A 19,373-nucleotide genomic window follows, 5' to 3' on the forward strand; every position below is an offset into this window, starting at 1 on the left:
CTGTGAGTATATAAGTGAATGTGTGAGTGTGAGTGTGAGTGTGGGTGTGAGTGAGCAGGAACAAACCCTTCTCGGGGAAGCAATCCGCCGGAGCTGCCCGGTGTGGCCTTGGTGACAGTCACGTCCCACGTGGAACTCCCATCCGACCTGCGCACTCACACCTGGCCTGGCCAGGCCCTGCTCCCTCTGGAAGCCCACACACTCTGTCCTTCCTAGGCCTCTCCTGTGCCCTCTGCTGCCCCATCAGAGCTCACCACACTCGAGCGCTTGAGCCTGTTTACTTGTCAGGGCCCCGACCAGACCCCAGGGCAGGAAAGCAGGGGCTGGGTCTATGTCCCACTTCCCCGCCCCAGCTCAGGGCCCGGCACATGGCGGTGTCAACAAACAGACGTCACTCCCCTTCATGCCACTGCTGGCCTCCAAGTGTTGGCTCTTGCAGTCCCCACTACCTGAATGCCCATCTCCTTTCCCTTCCCTCTTCTCCACTGACCCATGGAGACATCTATCAGAGGCCACCTCCTCCAGGAAGCCACCCCTGACTATGCCTTGAGACTGGCCCACTGCACTGTCACATATGTGGGAGTTGTGAGCTGTCTTGTCCACATGGTTGTAAGGTCTCAGAGGTCAGGAGCCCTGTTATGTGTCATATCTTTATATGTGTGAGCATATTAGTGAATGGGAGAGTCCTCAGCATTTGTCACAGGTCAGGCATACCGTAGGGCCAAGAGAGAATGAGTGTGAATCATGAGGAAAAAGAACTGACGTACTGTGTCTTCCCCTTGCCCCCCTAGGTCCCTCTGTTTGCTCTCTTCTTGGGCCGCTTGTCACCTGACATACTTTATCCATCTGGTGGTTTTCCTACCTTCCGGCTGCAGCAGGGCTCTATGTGGCCCAGTGTTTGGTCTATGGAGCCTGGGTTCGAATGCCACACCTACTGCGACTCTAAACAGGCTTCCCTCAGAGGCTCTGTGCCTCGGTTTCCGTCTGTAAAATGGGTGGAGTAGCCGGGTTCTCCCGGCTGTGAGCATTGAGAGCACGGGGTGTCAGGGGCACCGCTGATGAGAGCAAGGAGTTTCACTGAATTCTCCCTGAGCCTGTCACCATGTGTCACCATGGGGGGATGTCGCCATGTGGGGGGATGTCACCATGTGGGGGTGCGCACACACCAGCACCGGCAATCTTTGGCTGCTGGGGAGGCCGGATGATTAAAGCTGCCCAGCCCCAGCCCCAGGCGCACTGCCCCGAGGGTGAGAGGGAGGATGAGGGGGATGAAAGGGATGGGCTTGTCCCCCCCCCACCCCCCACCCCCGCTCCCGGGCAGGGGGACAGCGGGAGGGGCGCAGGGACCGGCAGGGCGGACGGGATGGGCTTTCGCTCTGAGCCCCGGGAAGCACTCGGTTCCCCGGGACGCGGCCAGGCTGCTGCGGGGAGCAGAGCGGGGCCCCGGGAAAGGTCAGGCCGGCGCGCGGGGGCGGAGGGCGGAGGGCGGGGACTCGGAGAGGGACGGGGCGCCCCAGAGGGAGGGAGGTGCATGCAAATCGGGGGCGGGCGGGCCGGGAGGCGGGGCGGCGGCCAGGAAAGCCCCGCACGGCCGGTCCCGGCCCAGAGGCCGCACTTCCCCGGGCGCCGCGGGATGGACCGGGGCGCGCAGGTAGGACGGGCGCCGCGGGGATGGTCCGGGGCCGGGCAGTGGGGGCCCGGCGGGGTCCAGGGTCTGACTCGCGCGGGGCGGAGCCGGCTCAGGGCAGGTGCCGGGCCGCCGCGGGAAGCTGGCCCAGTGCTCGGAAGCCGGCGCCTCCGCACTTTGTCGCCTCCGGGCTGGGGAACGTGGGGGCCCGGGGCTTGGCCACGCCGCCCCTCCCGGGCGGTCACCCCGGCCGCGCACCGGGGTCGGTGAGGATTGGGGGACGGGGGTGGAAAGGGGGGCAGTTCTGGAAGCGGACAGCCTGAGACGGGCTCGAGGACTCGGGTGACACCCTGCCACCTTTGGCCTCCTCGTTTGAATATCGCTGGGTGGACCCGCACCGGGGCCGCCGCTGTGCGGGCGCCTGGGCGCGGACCGTGTTGGGAGTGAGTCAGAATGCTCTCCTCGCACCGGGTACCCCCACCGTTTCCAGGCCGGGGCGTGGGCACCGGCGCTGAAATCACCCGGGAAAGCTGGTCAGGAAGGAACCGGGCTGTCTGCCGCCACCTGACCACGGTGTTTGTCAAACCGCCCCGTAAACAAATTCTCCTGGGATCTGTTAACCGCAGGCTCCCAGCCCCTTCCACCAGATAGACTCAGTAAACTCGGGAATCTGCATTTAAAAACCTGTATTTTCTATCATCAGGAGGGGCTGGGACCAGGGACCGGTGGCGGGTGCTGGGATTCACAGCTTATGCCCAGGCCAGCTCTGACCTGCTCGAGCCCCAGGCCTCTGTGAGCTGTGACCCCGCAGCTGCTCCCAATGGGCGGCCTCTTAGGAGCCGGAGCTTTTGCTGGGACATCAGCGTCTTTGTTAAAATCTTAGTCTGTTGGGGAAACTGAGGCTCGGTGTCCGTATGGCCAGGGTGTCCCCCACCATCAGGGGGTTCCAGAGTCCTGCAGAGGGCCCGGAACTGGGCTAGTCCAACCTGTGATTCGAGGAGGATGCTGAGGGTGGACGGGAGGGGCCCCCGAACCCTCACTCCCCAGCTCTCACAGTGCTCCTGGGCCTGCCCAGTGCGGCTCTGGGCACCGGTGTCTGCCCTGAGGAGGCGCCCTCTGGGGGCGGGGGGGGGGAACAAGGGGGTGACCAGCTCTTCACGGGCATGAGACTGGCTTCCCTGAGCAGGACCCTGAGCAGCGGGGAGAGAAGGAGAGGGGCTGGGCCGGGAGCTTGGGGGGAGGGGGGGGTATGCTGGCAGTGGGAGCAGCATGGACAGAGGCTGGGAGTGTGGAAGCCGTGGTGTGGGGTGCTGGGAGCAGGGAGAAGCCAGAGGGGCGGAAAGGTGGGTGTGGCCACGTTGTAGAAGGTCTCAGTGCCCCGCTGAGGAGGGCGCCAGTGTCCCGCCTTCGCCTGAGCCCTAGGAGCCGCCATGCAGATTCCTGGGCCTTCGGCATTGAATCTGGAGGGAGGCCCAGGAAGGCAGGGGGAGCCCACTAGCCAGTCGCCCTGGTTACGCACACCATTTCCCAGCAGGTGTGGGTGAGCTCGGGATTTCCGCATCGGAGCAGTGACTCAGTGCTGGTGTGTGCACTGGAGCCCGGGTTGCAGAGAGCCCAGCAGGCAGGGAGGCTGTCCCCCAGCGTCCGTTTCCTGATGCTCAGAAAGGAGCTGGAGTGAGGTGTCCGGGAAGTGGAAGGGGACCTTTCCTAGACCTTCCTCTCCTCCCCATCCCCCTGACCCGCCAGGATGGAGGCGTTAGGGTCAGACAGCTCACTGCCCTCAGCGCTTCCCGTCTGCTGGGCGGGGCAGGGACCAAAGGCCCCTGGGTGCTCCATTCCTCACATTTGTAAAACCGGCATCTCATGAAACACAGTTCCCAGCACAGAGTCCTTCCACAGGAAACACGCATGTCTATTGTTACTGTCCAGAAGTGATCCTGGCCCTGGCCAGTGTGGCTCTGTGGTTAGAGCGGCCGTGCATGGAAGGGTCATAGGTTCGATTCCTGGTCAAGGGCTCGCACCTGGGTTGCAGGTTCAATGCCCAGGTCCCGGTTAGGGCTTGTGCAGGAGGCAACCAATCTGTGTGTCTCTCTCACATCAATGTTCTCCTCCACCCCCCACACTCCCTCTAAAAATCAATGGAAAATATGGCCTTGGGTGAGGATTAATAACTAAAAACAAAGAAAAAAGCACAGTCCAGAGGTTCAGAGCATGGGCTCTGGAGCCGCATTGCCTGGGGCTGAGAGTGGCTGACTTCTCAGGACCTCAGTTTCCCCACTTGTGAAAATATAGTGATGACTTTATATGGTTGTAATGATGCTGAAAATAAGTGTCAGGCATACAGAACAATGCCCGGTATGGAGTAAGCACCATGTGTTTGTAAAATATTAAGAGATTAACCCCATTGGACGGGGGTCAGTCTGCCCACTGGGCAGGTGAGGAAACAGAGCCAGCGATGTGTGTGGTGGCCTGGCCTCAGGTCCCAGGTGTAGGGCTGACAGGGAGGGATTCGAACCTCCTTCCCTCCCCAGCCTGTGTTCTTCACCGCCCGGGTTTGCTGGGGGGACCAGAGGGACCTCTTTCCCAGCATGCCTCAGGGCCGGCCCTGTGAGACATCCCTGGCCATGTCAGACCAGACTCCCCGCGGCTGGTCTGGAAGACAGGCCGGTGGCTTGCGGGGATGTTGTGTGAACTTGCCCTTGCCAGAGGGGGTGGGAGAACCCAGCGGTGGCTGCGGGGCCCTGCAGGAGCCGGCGTCAGAGGGGCCGTCAGAGGGGCCCTCTTCCCGTGGCTTGTGGTGTGACTCCCAGCAAGTCTTTGCTCCTCTGAGCTGGAGGCACAGAGATGGGCTGGAAGGCAGGGCCCGGGTTCCGATGTGAGCTTGCTGCTTCCCATCTGAGACTGGAGGCGGCTGCCTAACCTCTCTGAGCCTCGGTTTGCTTGTCAGTAAAATGGGTGTGGGCGGGGCGGGTGTTCACAAGATAGTTTTTATGGGCACCTTGCCCGTGGCTCAGGGATGGCAGTTTCTGCCCCAGTTAGAACAGAGTCACCTCTCCCTAGCCAACCCCCGCCTTCCTCGTGCATTTCTCCTTCGAATGTGTGCTGGGCACGGAGAGTGCAGGCAGATGCCAGGTGCTGCCGCCGGAGCGCTGGCAGGTCCCTGCCCTCCTGAGCTCACATTCCCCTTGAGAAGACAGGCCGTACCTACAAACAACTCAGGACACCCCCCTCACCCCCCATCTATGATTCCTAACGCCACCGGCTCGGAAAACCCCAAGCTTTTTCACAAAAACTTCAGCCGGTACACGGCCTGACCCGAGCCCAGCTGGAGGCCGCTGGGCCTGTGTTTCTCCTCCTCGCTGAGCGCTGAGCGCGCCGTCCTGCAGGGTTGCCCCTGGGATGGTCCCGGGGCTGCGTGGAGGGGAGGGGCTCCGTCGGCTGGTCTGTGTGCACGGCCACCTTGGACAATCGGAGGCTTCTGGCCCCAGGGTTTCTGAGGGAACGTGGGTCGCAGGGACAGCGCCCGGAGGGGGAGGGAGCAGGGGGACGCGGGCACGGCCCCCCGAGGAGGACATTAGAGACGGGCGGAGGGGAGAAGAGAAGGTCTCCTCCATCGCCACCCGCTCCCCCGCTGCTCCCTGCTCTGTGTGGGCCGCCCGCTCCTGCACCTGAGCCTTCCCTGGAGGCGCCGATGCCTCGGGTTCAGCCGTGGCCCCGCACCCACCCTCGCTCTGGGCCCCGGGCCCCTGGCTCCAGGCGCTCAGGAAAGCCGGGTCTGGGCTGGAGCGGCGGGTGCCGGGCCTGCCGGGCGTCACCAGCGGGTTTGGGGGCCGGTTTCCCGAGGGGGGGCTGCGGGCTCTGAGCAGAGGACGGTGGAGGGACTGGCAGCCTCAGCCGCAGGCGGCTCACACGCTCAGGGCCGGGTCCTGCCCGGGGAGGGTGACCATCGCCCTCCAGTACCACCCAGCACTCCTCTCTCTCAGACGCAGCCTGAGTTCTCATCATTCTTCTTGTCTCGGGGGACGGTGAAGAGGTCAGCCTGACCTTGGACAGGACCCGGTTGGTCAGAGTCCCATTAAAACTCCCAGTCAGAGAGGAAAGAGCTTTTTCCGTCCTGCGGAGCTTTATTTGCGCTCGCACGCACTCAGCGAACGCGCCAGGGCTGGGACACAGCCTCCGGGCCAGGGCCCCGTGGAGCTGAGTCCAGTCGGGGAGGGGGCGCGGAGGGGGTGACTGTGGCCTGAGGCCTGAAGTGAAGGCACGCGGCTCTCCGGGAAAGAGCATTTGGGCGGAGAACAGCAAGTGCAAAGGCCCTGAGGTGGGACGGCTCGGTGTGCTGGACCCACAACAAGGAGGCTGATGCGTTGGCTGGAACTGAGCGGGCGGCGAGGGCGGGCCCGGTGCTCTCACCGGACTTGTAGGCTGGCCCCTCAAAGCAGCACCCGCTCTTCTCCATCGTCACAGACGAGGAAACAGACAGAGAACGTTCTAGTAACTGGTCCAGGGCCACAGCTGCCAGGTGGCGAGCAGGGCTGTGACCCGCCGCTTCAGGTCCGCAGTCTTCACCGCTGAGTTTAAACACAAAACGGAAACAGGGCTCAAATGCAAGGGCCGCCTGCTGCTGCTGCGGTCATGGCTGGGGTGCCCGCCCTCTGTGGGCCAGCCAGCCCTGTGGGCGTGGTCAGGCCCAAAGGGGCATCACAGACCATCTCTTACCAGCAAGCACCTTCCCCAGGACCAGGCAGTGAGGACACACCCGAGCAGAGTGGACGGGGGAGGGGGAGGGACAGGACCAGTGGAGGCCCCACTTCACATCAGGCCTGTGCTGGGGGGAGGCGGGCAGACCACTGGGTGCCCCCTCCATTCCTCTGAGGAGGAAGCTGAGGCTCAGGGTAGAAACTCACCTGATGACACAACTCGGAAAGGGCAGAGTCTGGGTTCAAGCCCAGGGCCGCTGACCGGGAAGTCGTTCACTGGCTCGTAGCCGCTGTGCTGAGCCATCCCCAGGAGGCGTGGAGGCAGAGACGGGCTTTCTTGGAGGGAGATGAGGGAGCGCAGGCACTGAGAGCATCCGGAGAGGGGAGGAAGGCCGGCCCGGAGCAGCCAGGACGGGTGGTGCCTTTTCCGAAGGGGACAGGCCCTCTCGGGAGCCCTCCGAGCCCAGGGCAGCCCGCCTGCAGGGATGGAGCAGAGGCCTCCGGGCCCCACCGCCGGGCAGCTCCGGCAGAAGGTCCTTCCTGAGACGGAGCCAATTAGCTTTCCAGGAGCGCTCACGTCCTGGCTCCGGTTTTGCCCCGTGGAGGGATGGCCCTGTATTTCTCTCTCTCAGACGACACAGCCAGAGTTCTCAGTCATTCTTCTTGTCTCAGGGGACGGTAAAGAGATCAGCCTGACCTTGGACATGACCCAGTTGGTCAGAGTCCCATGTAAAACTTCCCAGTCAGAGAGGAAAGAGCTTTTTTCACCCTGTGGAGCTTTATTTGAGGAATTCATATAGGGAACATCCGCCTGTCTTCCACAGCTTCTTGTTTCACCTCCTCGGATCTGGGGCCCAGGCCTCTGCACTTACACTGTGCAGCAGCCATGTCCCACTCGGGGCTCACATTGGGCTTGTCAGTTAAAACCTCCAGATTTCTCTTCTACATATGCTGCTATCAAAGTTTCTTCCATTCTGAGATTCCTTGTTTGAGGCTAGCAATCATTACCAGTCTTCCTTAATTTCTAATAAATGTACTTCAGGCTAAATGGCTGTATATTTTTCTCCTAGTACTGTTTTGGATTTATTCCACAGGTCTTGTTATACAATGTCATTGACTGCTAAAATAGTTTACAATTTCTCTTTTGTCTAAAAGTTTATGTGCTTTTTAAATGTTTTAAGGTAGATGGAATTTTTGAAAGTTTTCTTACTGGTGATTTCAAAATTTATTACATTACTAGGGGCCCAGTGCATGAATTCGTGCACCTTGAAAGGAACTGTGGGCCGTGAGGCTGTGGTGAGCACAGGGGCGGGTCTCAGCCCATCCTCCTTGGCCCCTCTTGCCATGGCCCTTGTCCCCTGTCTGCCAGCAGCCCTGTTCCCGCCCCTGCTGCTCCCACACACTGACAGCACCAGCCCCACTGGCACCCACTGATAGCACCGAGCAATTGGGGCCAGCACCAGCAGCGGGTGCAAGCGGCAGCTGCTGCCCCGATCGCCCCTCAGGAGCAGGGGGACATGGAGAAGCCCTAAGGGGCAATCTGGGCTGGTAGCTGCCACTCGCACCCACTGACAGTGCTGAGCAATTGGGGCTGGCACTGGGTGCAGGCAGGACCAAGGCATGTGGGAGCAAAGAAGTTTCAGTAATCACCAAAGGCTCGCCCTGACGACTCCCTGACACCCCTGCTCACCTGCTCCACTATCCCATCATGGCATGCACCCCCTGGTGGTCAGCACACATCACAGCAATCAGTTGTCAGTTATTCTGCCGTTTGGTCTATTTGCATATTAGGGTTTTATATAGAGAGGTGGTTAATATTTGTGGCTTTTATTATATAAAAATGAAGATTTTCTTTGTAAGATTTTCTGGTTAATTTTTCTGTATGATCGACCCTCTTGCATTTGAAAGGAGGTATATTTTCTATTGGATAGAAAGTTCTAGAAATATATCTGTTAGCTCAAGCTTGCTAACTATATCATTTATACTATTTACGTTTTTGTGTGTTTTTGTCTACCTGGCTTGTCTCCCCTTGTGATATAGGGTCTGTTCTGGCCTTCTCTCAGCTTTTTATTTTGTTTTGTTTTTCACTTTGGCTTTCTTTTCAAAGCTATTTATTATCAGGTGCATATGAATAGAAAATGTGACTAGAGAATGGTTCATGCGTTATACCTTCTTGGCCAATCGTTCCTTTATCAGTATAAAACAGCCACCTTTCTCTCATTTAATACTTTGATGCCTTGGATTCTGTTTTATTTGGTATTAATATTCCTATACCTCTAATCTTTATTTGCATTTTTCTTGGCTAATTTTCTGATTCTTTCTTTTCCTTTCAACTCTAAAGCTGTAGGCTTTTTATTTGGTGGCCAGATGAATTTAAAAGAAAACAAAACTTGCATCTCGGTCTCAACTCCACAACCCACTTGCTTAGTAATCTCAGACAAGTCATTTCCCTGTTAGACCTCAATTTCCTTGTCCATAGAATGGGAAAGGACCTGCTGGGTTTTTGTGGAAACAACACGATAGTGAATGTGAAAGGCCACACACACACATACACACACTACCTCTCCCCCCTCCCCCCCCGTGCACATGCTGGTCATTGGGATGAGTATGGGCCGGCGTTCCAGGCAGTGAGAATGCAGTGCAAAGGCCCGGAGGTGGGAAAGCCCACATGAGGCGGCCGATGACCTCACTGGCCACCTCCTCTGATCCCAGAGGCACATGAGTAAGACCCAGACCCGGCCGGCCTGGAGGGACTTTGCAGGTGGAGGGAAATGGTGGGCGCAGCTCACCGTCGAAGAATGGGAAGGATGTTGGACAGGAACAGGCAGAGCACGGAGGTGGCTGAGGAAGGCGCAGGGTTTGACCAGGAAATCCTGAGGGGGCAACACAGGAGGAGGCCATGCCAGGCGGAGGACGGGCCCCTGTGAAGTGCAAGTGGGGGAGGAGGGGTCTGGCACGTCTGGGGAAGGAGGGAGAGTGCAGATGGGTAAGGACTGAGGAGGAAGGCAGAGGGGCTTGCAGAATTTTGGGGATCCTCACTGACACCAGTGCCCCCTTCTTTCTCATTACCATAGCAACCAGCATCCCACAGTGGGCAAGAGGTAATAGGGACAGAAGGCAGGGAGCATTTGGGGGTACAGGAGCTTAGGGAAGGTGTGGGGGTCTCAACTGTTGTTTCTTTTCATTTGTTGGGGTCTCCTGGCATCTCAGGGCACTCCCACCCTCCAGGAGGATACCCACTGGTGACAGTGAGACGAGGGACCACAGACATGGGTGTGGTTTTTAAAAGTGAGCTCTTCCAGCACTGAAACATCAGGACAATGCTCCTAACATCTGGATTTCTGGCTGCCTCTGTGAAAAGTAAAAAGCCTCCTTCTCACAGGGCAGGGAGTGCTGAGGCAGCATGGCAGGGCCCGTGGGGACCGGGCGTGGGCTCCCCGCTGCCCCCTCTCTCCTCACTGTGGTCCCGCGTCTGAGTTCTCTAGGTGTCTGCGTTTCCTCTGGGGGAGTGACTCTGTGGCCGTGAAGCGCGGCTGAGGCTGGGAGCTGCCCGGAGGCAGTGAGTGCCCGTTCCTGAGGCGGGTGCCAGAGGGCAGAGGGCCCCTTGCAAAAGGCCGCCCTGCAGGCACCTGAAGTGGCATCGGGAGTGGACTCGGGGTCTTTGGGAATCCTTCCAGCCCTGGGGAAGGATGCTGCTGAGACCTTTGTCAACACATCCCACCACTCTAGACTGCTCACTCCAGCCTCTTCCCTCCCGTCCACCTTTTCTCTTTCCCTAGTAACACTAGAGGCCCGGTGCACAGCATTCGTGCACTGGGGCAAGGGAGGGGTCCCTCAGCCCAGCCCCTGCCCTTAGCTGTCTGGGAGCCCTCGGGGAATGTCCAACTGACATCCTTAGCTCTGCCCCAGAGCTGGGAGAGGCTCCCGCCACCACTGCTGTGCTCGCCAGCCATCAGCCCAGCTTCTGCCTGAGCGGTACTCCCCTTGCGGGAGCGCACTGACCACCAGGGGGCAGCTCCTTAATTGAGCATCTGCCCCCTGGTGGTCAGTGCACATCACTGCAACCGGTCGTTCTGCAGTTCGGTCAATTTGCATATTAGCCTTTTATTGTGTAGGATGCGTGCAGACAAGGTGCAGCTTCGTTCGTTTTCTCAGTGAACATGGGCATGTGTAGCCCAATCAGGAAACAGAGCATGACCAGCCCCGGAAGGCTCCCTCCTGCCCCCATCTGCAAGGACACTATCTGACCTCTGACCCCAAGATCGCTTTGTCTCCTTTGGACTCTTTAACAATAGAATCGTTGTTGCCCTTTGCTCGCCCAGCTTGTGCCCGTGAGACCGTCTGTGTGGCCACAGCCGTCCTTTCCTCGGAATCTCAGAGTTTACTTGGTGCTTAGAGATGAGCTCTGGCCGCCTGCTCCATCAGCACGGTCCGAGGCCTCTGCCACCAGCCAGATCTCTGCCTCCCTGCACCCACCCCATGAGCAAGTGATGGAGACCGAGGCTCTGAGAGGACCCCAGCTTGACAGTCAGGCGAGGGCCCCCACACTTAGGCCAGAATTATGCTCCGTGTCTTAGATGCCCTGGAGTCCTGCCAACGTGAGTGACCCCACACGTCGGTGCGTCCCTGACTGCCCGGGAGGATCTGGGGTGAGACAGCAGGAAGGACTTGAGGGGGAACGCCTCCCCCCGCCCCCACAGCCTGCCTGAAGACAGAAAATGAACAGGGAGCTCTTATCTGTGCCCACGCGTCACCAGCTTCGGGTTTGCCCCGGGGGCAAAGTCCTGGTCACTGCGCAGACACGTTCCCTGGTGAGGGCTGGGCAGACAGGACGGAGGCCAAGTTCCAGCCCGGTCACCGCCGCCCTCGTCACCTGGGGACTCCCTCTGAGCCTTGGTCTCCCCTGTGTGCAGGCATGTGTGGCTGCGCCTCCCACAGGGGCTTGCAGAGGAGCACAGGGAAGGGTGGGACGGCACCAAGTGTTTGGCTGCTTCCTCTGTGCCAGGCGCTGTGCTGTGGCCTCCAGAGCCAGAAGGTCCAGAATCGAATTCCAGCCCCACCGCTTACCGCTGTGCATCCTTAGGCAGGTGTCTGAGCCTTCCTGGGCCCCAGGCTCCCGTGTCCATCTTACAGGGGATGAGAGTAGCAGCCAGCGCCTGCCGTGTTCCTCGGGGTGGGGCGGTGGGACCCATGCTGTAATGGCCGGAGGGACTGGGGACAGGCCGGGCAGTTGTGGTGGCGTCTGCGGACCTCAGGGAGGAGGCCACCCGGAGCCGTGGCTGTTGTGAGTGACTGTTGTGACTGCGGCTGACACAGCCAACACCTAATCAGTGCCCCGAGGCCTGACGCCATGCGTCTTATCTCCAAGGAAATGAGTGATGACTGTGGTAATGCCCCAATTACGGCTCCCGGAGGTCAGCTCTCGGGGTGGCCCGTCGTGCCTGCATCGGGTGTTAAGGGGACTCTGAGCCCGGAGTGGTCAGTGAGAGGGGGGCCATGCTGGCTGACCCGGCGCCATGGGCACAGCCAGGGGGAGTGTGTTCAGTCCTTCTCCCGTTCACAGGGTCTGTGGGCCGCCTGTGCTGGGCACTGGCCTGGGCTCTGGGGCCACAGCAGGAAGGCGGCGGGCACAGGCTCTGGCCCTGGGGGAGCTGGCATCCGGGGGGCATCTGGACGGTGACGGGAAGGGTGCGTGTTGTGCTGCAGGGGTGAGTGTTGTGCGGAGACGTGAGAGGACGAGGGCTTGGAGGGCTGCCGGCTCAGCCTCCCCCGGCCTCCGGGCCTCTGGCCGATGGCGTGGCTTCTAGAACCCTAGATGGAGCCGTCTGTGCCTCCCAGGGGCCCCACTGGCTGCTGGGACTCAGCGTGTCCACAGCTGGCACAAGGGTGCACACTGCCAAAAAGTGGCCGTTGGCACAAGATGCCAGGCTGTCCCCGAGATGGCGCCTCCCTCCAGGGCTCCAGCCCGCCCGTCCATGGGGGAGGCCGCAACTCCAGCCTCTCCCCTCCGCTCAGAGTCGTGGCTCACTGCACAGCTGCCACTGGTGCCTCAAATCTTCTGAGTCCAGCCACCAGGACCTGGGCCTCCCAGCCACTGGGTAAATGGCCACTCCACCCACTCAGGCTCCAGCCTCGTTCATCCCCTTTTCCTTCCACCCCCACCCCCAAGTTCCACTATGTGGGCTCCACCTTCAGCCAGGTCCCGCCCCAGCCTCTCTCCCAGTCCTTCCCACCATCCCGTGCGAGCCCCACACCTGCTGTGGCCCGCGTGGCGGCCTCCTCACTGGGCCCTGGGCCGCAGGCCTTTCCCACCCACAGCCCGGGGGGTGGTTTGAAAAGTCCCAGTGTCACGTCCCTGCTCAGATCTTCTAGTAACTTCTCTTCTCACCCGAATATTTGTCAAAAGGAAGAAGGAAGAAAGGAACGAATGAGTGAATGGCCTTGTTCTCATCTATAGTACCTGGCACATAGTAGGTGCTTGGAAAACACCTGCCACAAGGACATGGGTGAATGGGTGAGGGCCTGGAGCACACAGGAGGTGCACAGGAGCCTGGTGGACGCCGTTGGCTAAGTTCCTGGTTCTTGCTTCTGGTTCTCGCTCCCGGCACTGGCTGGGCTGGAGGCGGGGCAGGAGGCTGAGCCCAGGCCATCCGGGGGCCCAGCCCGGCCTGTCTCCCTGTCCTGGTGCAGCTGTTGACGGGCTGCTGGTTCTGGGAACCCGGGCCAGGTGGGCAGTTCCGGGAAGGCTGCTGCCTCAGGGAGAAGTGTGTCCTGGCCCCCTGCCATACCGCCCGCTGTCCTCGAGGCCGGAGGAAGCTCCCGGCTGCCTCAGACTGCCGTTTGGCTCCCAGGGAGGCCCCCCACAGCCCCCGGTGCCGCCGGCTTCCCCCGCGGGCCTCTTGCCGCAGCCTGGCTGCCTCCTGTCTGTGGATCCAGCCCTTCTGGTGGGTTTGTGGTCAGCGGGGAGGAGGGAGCCAGAGGCCCGCACCCCCTCGGGCTCAGGAAGAGCCTCCTCGGCCACTTCCGGGCGGTGCTGGCCGCGGACATCGCAGCCTCGCGGCTCACCTGCCCCGGTAAGGAGAGTGAGACGGGTCTCTCTGCCGGCGCTTCCCTCCGAGCCGCTGTCTCCCTGGCTCCGGCTGCCGCTCAGATCCTGGCGCTGTGACCACAGCCGGTGCTGTCGCCTCTGTGCGCCTCAGTCTGCTCATCTGTAAAGTGGGGGTTTCAGTGGCACCTACACCGTAGAGCTGTGGTGAGAACCACGTTGGTTAACACACTGTACGCACGGAGAGCAGCGCCCGGCACGTGATAAGCATTGCGAATGCATAGCAATCATTACAGGCAAAAGCGTGGTCCGTGCCCACGTTTAAAGGTGGATGACTGAGTTTGTTATTGCTGAAGGTTAGCCAAGCACTCATTCCATAGCAGCGTATTGAGCACACACTGGGCACGGGTCAGCCCTGTTTAGGCACCGGGGGCAAGGCAGGGCCCACGGCACCACAGCTCGGCCCTCCTGGGCTCGCACGCTCCTCTGCAGGTGACGACAGGCCGTCTCTCACCCTGCCTCAGGGCCTCGCAGCAGGACGGAGGGGCTGGTTCATATTGTGGCAACACAGGGTACTTCTTTGGGGACCCGTTTGTGTCCTCTGCCTCTGCTTCTCAAAGGTTGTGTGTCTTGTTGGTTTTGTGAGACCTTTTTATATAGAACAGGCCACCAACCCGCCATTGTGTCGATTTCTACTTTTCTCGCGTCTTCTGCTTGCTTTCTGTTTCTTCTTTGGCGTGTTTTGATCTGAGGAAGTTGAAAATCTTTTGCAGTCAGATCTTCCTATCTTCACCATCTACCTCCTGAAATAAAACCAGCGCTCACACGAGTAACCTCAGTGATAGGATCAGAGACGGTGATAAGTCCATGGCAGCTATAGGCAGGGGCTGTGATGAGTGCCAGGGGCTGCCCTGGTGAGGGGATGGTTTCTGGGTACACAGGCTGCACGGGGCAGCAGGGCCGGGGTCAGAGGCCAGTGGGACAGGAGACGTGGAGGAGGGGAGGGGACAGTGGGTGGGTGGCAGAGGCTTGAGGTTTCTTATTTCCTGGAAACCTTAACTTTAAGACAGCCGTGGGCTCCCATACAGAGACCGCCTGTACGTTCAGCTTCCCACCATGACACAGGCCCTGGTGTGGCTCACCCGCTTTCTTGCACTCCCTCACGCAGCCTGCATTCTGTGCAGCTCTGTCCCCCGCACAGCTGTGTCCCCCCCTCCCCACAAGGCTGAATGTGGAGCCCTCTGTCCTCAGGGGATCCCTCCCTGTGCTGCCTTTTATAGCCACACGCCCTCCCCTCCTGCCTGCCTGCCTGCCCCCACTCCCCGCAGTAACTGCTCTCCCTCTCCAGTGCGGCCGTCCAGGAGAGTCACACAGTGAAACGTCACCTGCATGGGATCGGGCGGAGCGTCCCTTCCGACGGGCCGCCTTCACTGCCATCGCTCCTGGGCGTGGACTGTGCTCCCTGTCGGGGATGCTCCTCCCGGGCGGCCGTGACCCCTGGGAGCTGTGCTTGGGGTGAATACACCTTCAGAGCCGGAGGCCAGTGAAGGCCCGAGGGGCGCCAGCAGCGTGGAGAAGGCTGGGGGACCCAGGTCTGCAAGCAACTGCAGACAGCCCCGTGGCCCCGTCCCGTTCTCTCAGCCCGCTGTGGGCTGGGAAAGTCCTGCCACAGCCCTGTTCCAAGACCCTCAAAGTCTGCACCGCCCAGAGGAGGGGCTCAGGGGACCTGTGGACCCCTAAAGTGGAAGGCAAAGTTAATGCCTGCGCTTGCCTAGAAAGAGGGATTGGAGTTTGCACCCACGTTCAGACGGGCCCGTGGTCCCAGGACATGAGGACAGAGGGAGAGGCTGAGCGCTGAGGCTCTGGGGCCCGGGCACCCTGCTCGCAGCCGGCCTGCCACATGCAGCAGGACCGTCCCTAACACCTCTCTGAGCCTCCGTTCCTCCTCTCAAAACGGGGACTATTAGCACCTACTTCAAGGGGGCTCTTTTGACTATTGAGTGCATTAATATGATAGAATTGTAAAGGGATGTGGTAAATATCGTATGCTAAGTGCAAGGAGAGGCTGTAGGGTTTAGGAGGACAGAGCCTTCAGGCACAGACCTGCCCCCTGGACTTGGGGCTTCTCTGTGCCCGTTGTCATCCTCTCAACAAGCTGCAGGTCAGCAGCATTTCTTCCCGAGGGAAGCACAGGGGCGTTCGGGCACCGTCACCTCCCTGGTCCTGGATCTCATATCTCCGTTAACATGGCCTTGTTGGTGTTTGTTTGTTTGTTTGTTTGTTTAAGTTGCTGCTTCACCTCTGGCTCATGAGGGTTTGTAGACAATACAAATCCTCGGCTTTTTGTGCTGCTCAGTCAGCCTCTCTGGTCCTCTGCATGGGCACGGCTGTTTGAGATTAACAAGCAGGATGGCCAGGTCTTTCTGGCTCATCTCACTCGTCTTGTTGGGCTCAGCCTGTGTTTCTGGAGGAGAAGTTGAAGGCGTTGATACATTGGAAGGTGGCTTGGGCCCAGAAGCCAACAGACCTGGCTGCTGGCTCCAGCTCTGCCCTCTCATTAGCCGTGGGACCTGATCTGACCTCTGGCCTTGGTTCCCTCGGGTGGAAAGTGGGGACAACAACTTGTCCAGCAGGGTCTTGGACAGATTCCATAGGGCCATGGCCGGCAAACTGCAGCTCGAGAGCCACATGCGGCTCTTTGAGTGTGGCTCTTCCACAAAATGCCACAGCCTGGGCGAGTCTATTTTGAAGAAGTGGCGTTAGAAGAAGTTTAAGTTTAAAAATGTGGCTCTCAAAAGAAATGTCATTCGTTGTCCTGTTGACACTGACTCTGTGGACTAATGAGTTTGCCCTGGAGTAAATGTTTCTATGCGCTCAGCAAGGTGCCAAGCAAATGCGAGGACTTCATTGGCCCTCGGCGCACGTAAGGCAGCTGTTTCCAGCGGGCAGGCTCTGCGCAGCCGTGGCCTGGGAGTGCGTGCCCATCCCTGGAGGGGTGCGAGCAGATGCTGGCCTGCCGCCTGTCAGAGATGGGGTGTCTGCAGGGCTCCCCTGTCCGGCTGGCAGGTGAGCTAGGCAGGCCACCCCTGAGACTCTGCCCAACTCCCACCCGTCAGGGGTCCTGACTGAGAGTGCCAGCTGGAAACTGTTTCCTCTTGCCATGAGCTTGACTGGGATCACTGAGCAGTTACTGTTTTAATTTCTTATTTACCTGCACCTCTGCCATGGTTTCCCTGACATGCAGCTCCCGCATCCAGTGAAGCCCGCTGAGTGCCGTGTGCGTGTGTGCGTGTGCATGTGTGTACGCGCGCGCACACACACACACACACACACACACACACAATCTAGGCATGCCCTCCAGTCGGATCGGAGGTGGCACCTGATGCCGTCAGTGTGCTGTGTTAGTCCACCCTCCTGGAGGACTTTCCCACGATGGCCCTTCCGCTGTGTGACCGTGGCCAGGCCTCTCAGCCTCCCTGTTTCTCTTTACTCGAAGGCGGGGCGGGAGGGACACGGGCGTCTCCGCCGCAGGACGCTGTGGCGGCTGTGAGCCTGCGAGAGGGAAAGTTACGGGGCTTTGCAGAGGAAGCGGTGTCACAGACCCACCACCGCACGCCCTCCTGCTTCCTGGTCTCCGCTGGGACTCTGCGAGGAAGGGGTGCCCGTCTCCCCCGGGGGAGAGCTCTCCAGCCCCCTGCAGAGCCCGTGGGGCGCCTGTCTCTCCAAAGTGACTTGACGAGCACATGCTGTGTGCCCACACCGAGCCGGCCCCGGGTCCCGGCGGGGAACGAGGCCACCGCGGCCCTCGGGGTGGACGGCACACGCTGGAGAGGACAGTCTCTCCCACACGCCCCTTGCCCGTTGCCCCCGGGGGTGCAGGCCGGGTCCTCCCCAGGCCGCCCTGAGCGCGGTCGGCGTGACCCTCAGCAGGACTGTGCCTTTGAGCAGGATCACCGAGAGCACGGCCTTTCCTCTGGGCTGGGCTTCAGGATGCCGTGGCGTCCCGCCCCGTTCCTGGCGATGCTCACTCTGACCACGTGGTGAAGGTGGTGCCTTCCAGGCTCTGTATGTAAATTGTGCACAATTATAGATATACGTTATATAAAATTATAATGTTAGCTATTCTGACTCATTCATTAGCAAATCACTAACACGAGGTTGGTGGGAGCTAGAGGCTGCCGTGGCGACGAGAGCTGTCCCTGCTCCCGCTGTGACATGTCCCTGCAGCCTCCTGCATCCCTGCTCCGACTCCTGGGTTACCGTGGTCTCTGTAATGTCTGTTGTGGGCCATTTGTGCCCATGTGGGCCAGGGGGCACCGTTCGAGCTGACTCCTGTCCTTTACCATGTCCCCAGTGTTCCTGAGCCCTTCCTTCCATCATCCCTCCCTCCCTCCCTCCCTCCCTCCCTTCCTTCCTTCCTGGCACAGTGACAGTCCAGGCTGGTGCCTGCCAAAGCAGAATAGGATTTAGAAGCTGTGGCCTGGGCCCCAGGCTCACGGTGACCCGATGCCCGACTGGGTCCTAGCAAAGCGGAAGCAGGGTCAGCGGATTAGATTGCGCCGTGCGTCCGTGTGATTTCCTGGTTTTGCTGGTTGCACCGGGGCTGTGCAGAGAATGTCCTGTTCCCCTGAAATCCACACTGGAGTATTGGGGGGAGTTTATTCCTGTGAGTAAATAAATAAGAGAGAGGGGGCAAGGGAGGGAAATGAATGGAAAGGATGGAGAGGGAACGGCGGGGTGGGCGTGGCGGGGTGGGCGTGAGTGGGTGTGTGGGAGGAGCAGCAGGAAGTGGAGGCGAGCAGGTGGCAGGAGGCAGGGGCACAGCTGCTGGGCTGGGGAGGGAGGCGGCCTCTGCAGAGCCTTCGTGTGGGACGAAGCCCCTGGAGAGCATTGCGCAGGGGCTGGAGCTTCTGCTGTGGCTTCAGCCCCCACTGTGCTCCGGACACCGTGCTCCCCACACTGTGCTTCCCACACCGTGCTCCCCACACTGTGCTCCGGACACCGTGCTTCCCACACCGTGCTCCCCACACGGTGCTCCCGACCCCATACTCCCGACACCGTGCTCCCAACACTGTGCTCCTGACACCGTGCTCCCCACACCGTGCTCCCCACACCGTGCTCTCGACACCGTGCTCCCCACACTGTGCTCTGGACACCATGCTCCTGACACCGTGCTCCAGACGCCGTGCTCCCGACACCATGCTCCCCACACCGTGCTCCCAATCCCATACTCCCGACCCCGTGCTCCCGACACTGTGCTCTTGACACCATACTCCTCACACTGTGCTCCTGACAGCGTGCTCCCGACATGCCTCCTCTGTGCAGGGCACCTGCGAGCTTCATGCCTGCTACTGCCGGGGCAGGGAGAGTGCAGAGACAGCGACTGTCTGAAAGCACATGGCACTGAGCAGCAGGAGGAGGCCTGGCAGCTGCCTTTCTGAACTGATGATCCCAGACAGAGGCCCAAGCGGACTGTGGGTGTGCACTGTCAGCATCCCAGGACGGAGCTTTGTGGGGGCATTGGGCAGGAGGTGCCAGGCGTGTGGGGGGCATTGGGTAGGAGGTGCCAGGCGTGTGGGGGGCATTGGGCAGGAGGTGCCAGGCGTGTGGGGGGCATTGGGCAGGAGGTGCCAGGCGTGTGGGAGTGGCAGTCCGTGGCCCGATGGGATCTGTTCCTGAGCATCTTCCTAAGGCGCCCTCCCCACCCCTCCTGTGCAGGTGGCCTGAGGCCTCAGTGTGTCGGCTCAGGTGGTCCTCAGCGCCCGGGGCGATGGAGACTGAGGTCAGGGGGTGAGCTGCTGGCTCAGGGGCCACAGGAGCGCGAGTCAAAGCAGGTGTGGACATAGGAGGTGACAGGAGGGATGTGAGGTGGGGTCCCCCCGGGACAGGCAGACACCACGCTGTGCGGAACAAGGTGACAGAGTGAGCAAGGCTCACCCAGTGCCAGACCCTCCACCGGGGTCACCGCTGGCCCAGGCTGTGGGCTCGGTTCTGTGTGTGGACT

General features: G+C 60.4%; 1 protein-coding gene across 1 annotated transcript in view; it reads left to right on the forward strand.

The window, feature by feature from the left end:
• Positions 1 to 1,545: 1,545 nt before the first annotated feature.
• The window catches only part of IL4R (interleukin 4 receptor), a 35,097-nt gene continuing 17,269 nt past the window's right edge, over positions 1,546 to 19,373 (forward strand). Inside the window, exon 1 of the mRNA XM_045570282.1 lies at positions 1,546 to 1,651. The gene's annotated coding sequence lies outside the window, so the exon portion shown is untranslated. The remainder of the gene's footprint in view (positions 1,652 to 19,373) is intronic.

The sequence above is a fragment of the Pipistrellus kuhlii genome, unplaced genomic scaffold (assembly GCF_014108245.1).
Source record: "Pipistrellus kuhlii isolate mPipKuh1 unplaced genomic scaffold, mPipKuh1.p scaffold_m20_p_31, whole genome shotgun sequence".
Classification (NCBI taxonomy): Eukaryota; Metazoa; Chordata; class Mammalia; order Chiroptera; family Vespertilionidae; genus Pipistrellus; species Pipistrellus kuhlii.